This window comes from Peromyscus eremicus, chromosome 2 (genome assembly GCF_949786415.1).
Source record: "Peromyscus eremicus chromosome 2, PerEre_H2_v1, whole genome shotgun sequence".
Taxonomy (NCBI): Eukaryota; Metazoa; Chordata; class Mammalia; order Rodentia; family Cricetidae; genus Peromyscus; species Peromyscus eremicus.
This window is the reverse complement of record NC_081417.1, coordinates 42,617,547-42,629,900: the sequence shown is the minus strand read 5'-3', so window position 1 is coordinate 42,629,900 and position 12,354 is coordinate 42,617,547.

The window sequence follows — 12,354 nt, the reverse complement described above, 5'->3', positions numbered from 1 at the left end:
TGACAGGACCTAGGGGAAAGAGAGGAGACAGGCCCATGGAATAGATGGCCAAATGTATATCTTCTGCAGTGAGTAAAACCTATAATTTCTCTTGATTTTATTCTAGTACATATTTTTACTATGTAATATTTAACACATTTTTACTATTTCATATTTTTAACTATGTAATAGTAGCCAGGCAAAGCAGTGTATGGCCATAATCCCAGCACTTGAGATGGAAGCAGAAAGATTAGGAGTTCAAGGCCTTTGAGTACATAGTGATTTGAGGTCAGCCTTTGTTATGTGCTGGAAGATATTTGAGCAGAGTCTCATATCATACAAATATATATGTGTATATATGTATATATGTGTGTATGTGTACATATACATATGTTTATATACGTGTGGTGTGTATCCTAATGATAATGAATGCTAAAAATTATTTTTGAATTACAGGTTTAGTGAAATTTGAAGACAATTCTCTAGACAGAAGGCATCCGTGATAGATTTTAAGGGGAGAAGTAAAATAAAATTCCAAATTTCAGTATCAGGTGACTGATGTCAGAGAACATTTGAAGGAAGAGTCAAAGTGAGAAATGAGGGTGGAAAACTAAGGCGGTAGCCACAAGAATAGTGAAAACGTGACAGAGTGCTGTACAGAAGTGCAACAGGGCTTGGTAAAGCAGCACATGAAACGTGAAAGAGAGACAGAGAAATGAGATCGGTCCCTCGGGAAGTGAGAGCATTCAAGATCAGGGGACCAAATCAATGGTTTAGTAACAGTACAGAACATGTGTCCTTCATGTGTACTCATTGAATGGGAGAAGGCACTTGCGAGTCTAAATTATCAAGGCACAGAGTTACAATAATACAGCAGATGCGTTGTGGAAACTTCCAATCCAGATACCTGTGAAAAGTAATGGGTTCCAGTGAAAACTGGTCTAAAGTTCTACATTCACTTATTCTTGTAAATACCATAAAATGTGTAAAAGACAGGGACATAATTACTGGGCCCTCAACCATTAAGAGTGACCTTGTCTGAAAACCATGTGAAGCCTCAGACAATGTCTAGAAATAGGCACAGGGTACAGGAGTGAACATATTTTTACTCCCAAACTCAGTCATGCAAGTTCATTTGGAGCCTTGTGACAGAATGCTGTTTTAAATAATGGCTGCATTTTCCTCTGTGCTTTTGACCTGAATGTGCTACAGTATCTTATTTTCTAGTCAACATGCTTAGAAAACAAATGAAATAATAATCATCTGAAAATGAGATCACCTTTAATCCCAACACTTGGGAGACAGAGGCAGGCAGGTCCCTGGGTTCAAGGTCCACCTGGCATACAGAGTGAGTTCCATGATGGCCAGGGCTACACCAAGAAACCTTGTCTCAAAAAAAAAAAAAAAAAAAAAAAAAAAAAAAAAAAAACAGAAAAACGAACCCAATATCTAAAATAATATAATAACATGAAACATAATAATGTTCAAAACTTGAAACTTGCTTCCAGCTGTATTCACACAAATTCACCCTTTACCTCCAACCCTAAGTGTTCTGGTTTCTCAGTTCTGAAACTGGCTGTACTTCCTCCCCTCTGCTACTCCTCCACCTCTGACATTTCACCTCGGGGATGCTTAGGCCAGGCTTTAGTTTTAGCCTAGTTTCCTCAAGGAGGCATTTACCATAACAGCATGAAATGCCAAGATTTTATCAGTATGCTCTGATGTGACTCCCTTTGGGCAATGTGTCTTTGATTTGCAATATAATTTTAGAACCTACCTCCTGAGTGGATGGTAAGCACCATGAGGTCGAGGACACCTCCTGGCACAAATTAGCACTCAAACAACACTAACTGAATTAAATTGAGCTTGATGGGCCAAACATATAAGTAGGTATAATAGACCAGAATTTCTGCTAACAAATTCAGATGTGTAAGAAGCACAACATTATCTGTGTTTCAAGATGACTTTCACTGCATCTTTGTAGAGGCTGGCAGAAACTTTGCCTTGGTCAAGACAATCAGATTCTTCTCTTTTTCCTCTCATGATGCTATGGAGCCACCTTAATGAGAAGAAGCCAGTTAATCCTGGGTGTCATTCCTCATCTGGGCTCCTTTAGAACCTTCCACGAGGTTGTCTAGACCTGCTGGACAGTGAGGCAGCACTTCCTCGGTCTCTCACTCCTGCCATGGAGTTAGGCTCCTTGGAGGTGAGGCCCCTCAAGCTCAATGGGTCCAGCTTTCTGCACTGCTTCCCCATGCTTCTTCTGTCAGGATCGGAATTCTGGGCCTGGAGGGACTCTTGTTTGCAGAATGTAAAAGAGGAAGAGAGAAAAAATAGAGGAAGCAGAAACTTTATTGTCACCTCTAGTTTTCTCATCTATGCCTCAGTGTCTTCGCTTTCTCTGTTGGCCTCTGCTTTCTAAAATTGAGCAGGTGGAAAGAGCATTGCCCCATCCCATGGAAACCTCCACCTTGCTTCCTGTAGCCAAGTTCCTTCCTTGAGTAAAAATCGAAGAATGTGGTTTCATGTTAAAACTACAAAAATCTCAATAACCAAAATGAAAATAAAAGCATGAACTTAGATAAAAATAAACATTGTGCTGGGCAGTGGTGATACACACCTTTAATCCCAGCAGTCAGAGACAGGCAGATCTCTGAGTTTGAGGCCAGCCTAGTCTACAGAGTGAGTTCCAAGACAGCCAGGGCTACACAGAGAAACCCTGTCTCGAAACATCAAAATAAAAAAATTCTGACTCCTGTGGTTTAAATGTGAACTGTCTCTCTCAGGTTCACGAAAGTCTGGGCTGAAGGTCTGCTCTGGAAAGCCATAGAAACTTGGAGAAGTATGTGTCGGAGGGCGGGACTAGCTGGAGGCAGTACGGTTCCTGTTTCCCTCTGGCGCACAAGGCCATGGGGTAAGCATATCTACCCCATCATGGCCTCTCCCCTGTGAAGTTCTGCTCACTACAGAACCAGAGCAGCAAAGCAAAAGCAACATGAACCTCAAGCATGAACCAAAATGACTCATCCTTCTGTTTCAGCTGTTTGTGCCGGGTATGTTTTCACAGTGACAGCAAACTAACACAGGTACTGAATGAAATACTCATTTAGGATCATTTGAATATTGTTCATGGGAGAATGCAGAACGATACCATTGAAGGGACCATCTTTTGGCATCTTCTCAGAGAGAATTTTCATTGGATGAGTCCCTACTGGGTCCCAGGTATTGGAAATATTTGTCAAAGCAACCCTGTAAGGTTGGCGTGATGACTGCATTTTTAAAAAGAGAAAACTGGGTCAGCAAGATGGCTTAGGGGATAAGAACACTTGCTATGGGCCAGGCATAGTGTCATACTCCTTTAATCCCAGCACTGTGGAGGCAGAGGCAGGAGGATCTCTGTGAGATCTAGGCCAGCCTGATCTACATAGGGAATTCCAAGACAGCCAGGACTACATGGAGAGACCCTGTAACAAGCAAAAGCTGTCTGCAATGCAGTCCTAAAAAAAGCCTGATGCAGTTGAATTCATTTGTGCTCCTAGCTGCCCTAAGGTGAGATGCAAGACACAGAAGACTAGGGTGGAAGCTTTTGGGACAACTAGGCTTGGGTAGTCAGTGTAAGAGAAATGAGAGAGACTTTGCCTCAAAATAAGGTGAGAGGAAAAGCAAGCTCTTAACAGTTGTCCTCTGATCTTCCCAGACACATCATAGTATGGCACCCATGTGCATACACACACACACACACACACACACACACACACACACACAGAGGGAGAGGGAGACAGAGAGAGAGAGAGAGAGAGAGAGAGAGAGAGAGAGAGAGAGAGAGAGAAACTGAGTCTGATGTTCAGGAAAGAGACCCATTAGCTGTTTTATTCACTTTCATGGGTTTCCATAAAGAAAGTAACAAGCATCTATGAGAAACACATTGCTGCCCAGTTCCGCTATTGGGGCCGTGCTGCCCCTGAAACCTGAAGTACTCTTTTTGCTACCCTCTTGGCTTCAGGTTTGCTGATGTGGTCCACATGTGAGACTGCCTCCTGTTGCACAGGCATTCTCCCTGTGTGTGTCTGTGTCGTTTTCCTCTTCTTAGGTGTACATCAGTCATATTGACCTAAGATCCCAGCATACTCCAGTAAAATGCATTGTAAGTAATTACACCTGCAAAAACCCTGCATCATAATAAGCTCATATTCAAAGTTTTTAAGCACTGCACCTGCATAGCTTTCCCCACACAGAGCCCTGGGTATGGAGGAGTCAAGTCAGGACATCGTACATTCACTCTGAGATACAGCCCCAGCCTTGGATTTCAACATTGGGCGGGAAACAACTAAAACCCATAACATATAGGTTCTAGGTACCTTAAGACTAAATTCTCATCACCGAAAACGCAAGCTGTTTTTGTATACAGTGAATTAGCATTTGGTGGTTAAGTACCTATATATCGAGAAGAAAAGAAAAAATTAGTAAATATGTCAGTTTTTTCATTATTAGCCAGACCCTTTCAGATTTAGAAATGTTTAATCCTGAGTAGTATATTAAAATGCTCAAAATATTTAAAAAGAGTGGATCTTAATGAGTATTGCTGATATAACGAATTAATAAAGAAATTACTATTTTCATAATTTGGTGTGGCTGTGTGTGTTGCTAGGGATTGAACCCAGAGCTTCACATATAGTGAAAATGCACCCTACTACTGAGCTATAATCCCAGCCCTCACAAAGAACTGTTTCTAAAGTTTTATTTTTATTTTTATGTATGTGGTATGCCTGCGTGCCTGTGTACATGGTTGTGAATGACAATAGAAGCCAGAAGAGTGTGTGGGAACCCATGGAAATGGAGTTACAAGTGGTTGTGAGCCTCCCAACCTGGGTACTGGGGACCAAACTCCAGTCCTTGGCAAGAGTAGCAAGGGCTCTTAACTGCTGAGCCATTTCTCCAGCCCCACAAAGAACTTTTGAGTGTAATTCCTCATTTATGCTTCAAAACTACAATAATATATTTTCCTCCATTAAAATTTAACATATTGGAATTCTTGTCACCAAATGAGGGTGTTAAATTAGTGTTTCGAACACACCTACTTCAAAGGAAAACAGCACATATCTTAGTTCAATTTTCTATAACAAAATAGTTAGTTTTTTTTTATAAAATTATAGTTTATAAAATGAGATAATTTTAGGTATCTATTTAAATATTAGGTAAAAATTTAAAATTATAAAATGCGATAATGGATAATTTGTAAATGAGAAAAAGCTTATGTAGCTCATAAAAGTCCAAGATTGGAAAGTTACATCTGATGAAGTTCCTGTGTTACTTCAACTCATGGTGAAGCTTAGAAGGCCACTTTGTGTATATGGAAGAGAAACAGAAGGTTCAATGACCACTAACTCAGCCTCTAGAGACAAAAACTTTAATTCCTCCACTGGTGCACTGCCTCCGTAACCCAAACACCTCCTACCCTGCCCACACTGCTTCAATGGTGATCAAATTCCAGAAACAAGTTGCTGAGGGAGAAAGCCACACTCAAGCCATCATAACAGGTGAATTCACACTTCCTTAGTGGAACTCTGGCACTCCTGACAGACATTTTAATATTACAGAACAAGGAATGTGATAACCACCGTCTTAGTGACTGTTCTGTTGCTGTAGTGAAACACTATGACAAGGGCAACTTACAAAGGGAAGCGTTTAATTGGGAACTTGCTCGCAATTTCAGAGGGTGAGTCTGTGAACATCACGGGGAGCACAGTGTCAGACAGGCAAGTAGGCAGGCATGGTACTGGAGCAGTAACTGAAAGCTCACATTTGATCCGCAAATTGCAGGCAGAGAGAAAGTGAGACTCGGTTTGGCATGGACTTTTAGTGCCTCAAATTCCACCTCCAGTGACACATTTCCTCCAAAAAGGCCACACCTCCTAATCTTTCCCAAAGCAGTTCCACCAACTGGGGACCAAGCATTCAAAGATATGAGCCTAGTAGAGCTGTTCTTATTCAAACCACCACAACCCCTAGCATTTATTGCATGGGTACCATGTGCTAGAAACAATGTAAGCACTGAACACACATACACTTCATTTAATCCTTCCTCCAAGAACCTCAGTGGAGGGTATAAAACCAAGACACAGAAATGTTAAGGAATTATGGGGGTGTGCTTTGAGGTCCCAAACACTCAAGCTATGCCCAATGTGGCACACAGTCTCTGTCTGCTGCCTGTGGATCAAGATGTAGAATTCTGAGCTCCTTCTCCAGCACCATGTCTGCCTGAACACCATCATGCTTCTCACCATAATGGACTAAATCTCTAAAACTGTAAGCCATGCCCAATTAAATGTTTTCCTTTATGAAAGTTGCCGTGCGTCATGCTGTCTCTTCACAGTAATAGAAACCCTAACTAAGACACTAGCCAAAGTAAGAGTGTTTATCAACACTCAACAAATTAATATGACTACTCAAGTGCCATTACCGAGTTACTAAGTATTTACAAATGTTAGTTGTCTTATGTGTAAAATGAAAGTACACTTGTAGTATGCCTAAATTAATTAACGTATGTAAATGGCTTAGCTCACATCTGCCATGTAACAAACACTAATTAATTATATTTATGAGTCAGAACAATATGATAGTTTGTTATTCAAACAGTACTCAGAGAGTGGGAGGACAAGATTATTAATTTTGATGGATAAAACCAGAGAAGACATTTCAAGAAAAATGAGTCTAGAGGAATAGGGAAAATGTGAATAGGTAAAAAGGGGCACTGATGTAGCAAAGGCTGCACAAAGTCTGCACACAACAGGTCTGTGCACACTGTCACTGCCTGGAGGAAGAATCAGGACCAGTAAAGACCACTCTTTAGAGAGTTATGGCAGCTGTGATCCCCAAGTCCATGTCCACCAGCATTGCTAAGAAGTTTTTAAATGTCCTTTTATAGCTAGCCATCAACAGTTTTAAATCCTCTGTTCCCATGTGTGGACCACTGCCAGTTATCCATCGACTACTTTCCTCTGTACCCATACATTGCCACTCTCACAGTACCAGAAACAGCTGCATTCCATGCAATGGTCCCTCTGGCTCCTGGTTTTCTAAGTCACACGTATTTGATCTTTCTTCTCTCCAAGGACCATCAAGCCTGAAGCCATGGGCCACTCTGGCCACAGGGTGAAGAGAGCAGGGCTGTGGTTTGGAGCTGCAGGGAGAGCAGGCACCTTACAGCCTTACCTAACTGCTGGGGTCAAGTGGTGGCAACTCTCCTCCCATTGGTCACACTCCACAGCTCCGATATAAAGTTCTCTTGCTAATATCTGGTGTCTTCATGGGAAGGGGGCCAAGTAAGCAAATGGACTTCTCTCATACGGTGCTTTTAAGGTAACTCAAGAATTAGGATTTCTTCAGAAGTCCTGGATAGCACAGAAAATAGACAGTTCCTAGGGGGAATCACACCCTGAGATGTTCCATGGTCCCCCTGAACCTCTCCTGCCTCTAGTTTTACTGCCCCAGAGGCTCTCAATTTCTCTACCAAAAATAGCAGGGGCGGGGTGCATTACACATCTCCTGAATCCATCATCTTTGGAGGTAAATCTGTTTATGGCACCTCCTGAATAGGCCACTTAAAAAAGCTGGATGTGAGCCGGGCGGTGGTGGCGCACGCCTTTAATCTCAGCACTCGGGAAGCAGAGCCAGGCGGATCTCTGTGAGTTCGAGGCCAGCCTGGGCTACCAAGTGAGTTCCAGGAAAAGGCGCAAAGCTACACAGAGAAACCCTGTCTCGAAAAACCAAAAAAAAAAAAAAAAAAAAAAAAAAAGCTGGATGTGGCCCTAAATTTTCAGTGTCCAGAATCTAAGAGAGAACTTACTGGGCCCCTGGTTTAAGTCTATGTGGTGGCCACCTTTACAATCTGCCTGTTTTTGTGTCTCTCTGTGTGTTTCTGTCACTTCTGTTGGTTGGGGAAACAGATCTAAAATGGAAAGGGGAGTGGACAGACCCAAGAAACCATTGACATGCATGTTAAAACACTTCAGTGAGGGTTTTGCTGATGAGGATGGATATGGTGTCCATTTCCCAGGGATGGGGAAATAGTTTCCCTTGCCCTGCTCATGGAGTGGGGGATAATCTCTTCTACCCTTGGCTCTGGCTGTGGAGGGAGCTCTGAGAAGCAATTCACGAAGTCACAAGCAGTCCTTGTCCTCTCTTTAACGGTGGCAGCTCTGGTGAGCCTAAGGTTCCCCATGTACCCCTGTCATGGTTTACAGCTTCTTTTCAACCAATGATCTATATAGCTAGAAAACTCAGAACCCATCATTCTTTGAAAAAAACAAAAAACCAGATTCTCATTAGTCTCCTCAAGACTGTCTTTTACCCCCGTGAGCTGACCTGGGATGAATGCCAAGAGTTCTTGGCCATCCTTTTTATGGTTGAGGAGTGGGACAGTGTGGGTGTAAGAAAGGTGCCCTTGGCCTGGTGGAAATCACTTGAGGACAGTGCAGCCTGAATGGCAGATGTCCCCCTCTGTCCAGCCTGACTGGGACCTCAACACCGACCAAGGCAAGGATGTTCTGGACGATTGTTGCCCGGAGTTGTTAGGATTGAAGGCAGCTGCTGGAAAAACCAGCCTTCTGTCTAAGGTGAGGGAGGTTATACAGTTGCCCTAAGAATCACCCACTGGGTTCCTGGAACACTTATGTGAGGCTTATAGACCTAAACATGCAGGAAAACCAACAAGCAACCAGTATTGCTTTTGTTATGCACTTGGCTCCAGATATTAGAAAGAAACTTCAGATGTCAGAAGAGTTTATGAATAGAGCTGGTGGTGGTGGTGGCTCATGTGTTTAATCCCATCACTTGGGAGGCAGAGGCAAGCACAGATTCGAGTTGCAGGTCAGCCTGGTCTACAGAGCAAGTTCCCGGATAGCCAGGGCTACATAGAGAAACTCTGTCTTGAAAAAAAAAAAAAAGAAGGAGGGGAGGTGGAGGTGTAAATAGGTCCCAATTATTGGAGAATGCCCAAAGGGTTTACAATAATCATGATTCTGTAGAAGAAAAGCAGAACAAAAGATTGGTCCCAGTAGTCATGGCAGTGCTTAGGGAGACAGATAAAAGAGGTCCCAGAGGTGGAAGTCAGAGGTATTGGGGGGAAGGAAGCTAGACAAGGACCAGTATGCTTGTTATAGGCAAAAAAAACCCTGGAAGAATGAATGTCCAAATCAGAAAAAGGATGTCACATTCATCCTTCATTTCAGCAAGGACTAGTGAGGCTGACACCCCATTTCCATGAGCCACCAGGAGCACACGGTAACATTAAAGCTAGGGGGCAAATCTGTTCAAGTTCCTGGTCAACATGGGTTCATTCAGTCCTGACAGAGCCACTTGAACAAGTGACATCTTGATGGACTTTTATCCAAGGGACAATTAGACAGACTGCTCTCTTTCCCTAGATGACAGTGGTCTTGGGACAGGGTACTGTGACGTGGCTACAAAGTAGGCAACTCTAGAATCAAGGGCCTCTCCAGATCCTGGTCACCCTGCCCAAACCTGAATTACTCCAGTCCCCAAACTATGCGTAGGAAGAAACCACATGGGCATTAGCGTAAGATGCCCAGAAGGAGGAAAATGAGTGGTGGATCTTGCTAGATGGAAGACCAGTACTCCCTGCTGCTATCAGAACACAGATGGTCACCAAACTCCATCAGGCACCCATCTGGAGACATCCAAAACTGCTGAGTTACTCAGGCCTAGATATTACATCCTTCATCTAGACAATCTTGTCAAAGACATTGTATCCAGATGGACCACTTGTGCACAAGTGAGTCCCAATGGAGGAAGAAAAGCCCCAGAAGGAATCTGGGCCTGAGGAAGCACCCCGGAGAACACTGGGAGGTGGACCTTACCTAGAGAAAACCCACAGATCTTGGGTTTAAGGATTTGTTAGTTTTCATAGACACCTTCTCTGGATGGGTGGAAACCTAACCCACCCAGAGATAGCCTCAACAGTCACCAAGAAACTCCTCCAAGAGTTAATTTCTGAATTTGTGTTGCCTGTCTTCCTAGGGCCTGATGATGGCCCCAATTTCATGGCCAAAGTCTTCCTAAATCTGGCAAAGGTCCTATTGTTGATTGGAAATGGCATTGTGCCTATAGGCCACAAAGTTCGGGACAGATAGAAAGCATCCTTGAAATCAGTAAAATTTTGTCCAACCTCCTACTATCTGCCTTTGTAAAGGCTAGGTGCACCCCATATCAAGAAGATTTCACACATTTGAAATTATGTTTGGAAGGCCTCCCCTCTCCTCCCTAAGCTAAGAGATGTTCAAAGGCAGAATTTACTAACCATTCCCTCCTTGAGTCCATAACAGGCCTTGAAACAAGCCCAGAAGACTGTTCATCAGCTGGTTTGAGAGGCTGTGCCCTTGCCAGTGTTGGAGTCTGCTCACAAGTTCCAGGCTGGTGACCTTATATGGGTAAAGAGGATCCAGACCTGGAACCTGGAGCCAAAGTAGAAAGTACCATGCCCTGCAGTTCTCACCACCCCTACAGCAGTGAAGGTTGCTGGTGTCACCCTGTGGATCCACCACACCCAGATGAAGGAGGCTACAGAGGACAATGATAGATGGGTCATGGCCAGGTCCTCTGACTCACTAAAAATAGACCTTATGACTATAATTTTTCTTCTTTGTCTCCCTGTGGGAAAGGCCCATAAGCCCCATAAGCCCCATAAGCCAAGAGCATTAATTAAGAAATTAATGGAATTAAGAAAGACCAAAACTGGTTAGCTCATAGCCAGTCTATCTATCCTCTGAAACCCAATCCACCTTTCAGATAGATTTCTGCAAAATTTTACATCCAGAGGCAATTGGAAGAAGAGGCCACAAAGGAGTCTGTTCCTGGAGCTGTAGGTCCACTCACTATGAAAGAAAAGGGGCTTCGATCTACCCAATTCTATGTCTGCAACTGATGCCCCGCCCCCCAGAGCCAGGCAAATACCATTATGCTCAGTGGGGTTACAAAGCCGATTCCTCCGGAGAGCGCACCAACTCCTTCATAGATCTAGAAAGGAAATCATCATAACTTACTTGTGGTCTTGGACAATGCAATTCCTTGTCGATAAAGGTTAAGGCCAGGTAGGAAACCGAAGGTCATTATTGGGAAACTGGTAGAACCTGCTACATGTAAATGGGAGAGACCCACCAAATTTACTATCCCCCAACCCTCCACCTAGGGTCATCTGGCCCATTGGCCCAAACCCCCATATATTGGTGAAATTATTAAGGCCACTCCACATAGTTAAAAGGGAGGTTTATTTAGTGGCGTAACTTACAAATGAAGGGACAGTTAAGTTGCAGAGTCTGGGGAAGGTGTGTCACAGTCCGCAGTGTTCTCTGGAGAACTGTGCTCGGTCTACCTCCACCGTCCAGGGTCCAGGCACCAAGAGAGGTGGCACATCCAGATCTCGGGTCTTCAGGGTCCTCCCTTGGCCCCGCCTTGTAGGCGTGACAGTTACCGAAGCCTCAATGGGGGTTGGAACTTCTAGATCAAAGCTGGAATGGCTACCTACTACATCCATATTATGTTAGGATTGAAATGAACTGGGCAACAAACTACACTTTCAATCTTGACAATTGTAAATGGAACCAACCTAAGCCCATCCTGGGGGACCTGGGGAACCTGCTTAATGTCTCCAATATACTCACCCTATATTTCCTCCTACAATGATGCTTTTAGCCATACACAGCAGGTTAACTCCAGAAATGGCAGTCAAGCATATTTCCAGACCCCAGACACTACCTGGCTGGCTGACACTATCGGCTTAACCAAATATGCTTCTTCTAAATTGTTTACAATGGTGGAAACCCTATTCTTTTATGTATGTTATACCAATGTTCATCTATAATGGAGAAGAGGGCAGAGCCAACCTAAACCTGGATTCTGAGCTTCCCTGTGCACTGTGGCCCACCTCTATTCTTGTTCCCTTGTTCACAGAGGAAGCCATTGCAGGCTCCATTGTAGTAGGGATATCAGCATTATTTGTGGGGGATCAAAACCTTAAGGAACTCAGTGCTTAAGGAGACATGACCCAGGCCATCTGGAAAATTCTATTTCCCATCTGGAAGCGCAGGTCGACTCCTTGGCAGGGGTTGTTCTTTATGATGGCAGAGGTTCAGACCTCCTCTTCATGAAATACGGAGGCCTCTTTACAACACTGGGAGAAACTTGTTGCTCCTATGCCAACCAATCAGGGTTATTAGAGAAAGTTTAACTATGGTCAGAAATAACTTTAACGAAGGAGAAAAGAGACACCAAGAACCTGACAGCTGATATCTATCCTTGTTCTCTTGGTTAACTACTCTACTTGTGGCAATTGCTAGGCCATTAATACTTTTGCTCCTG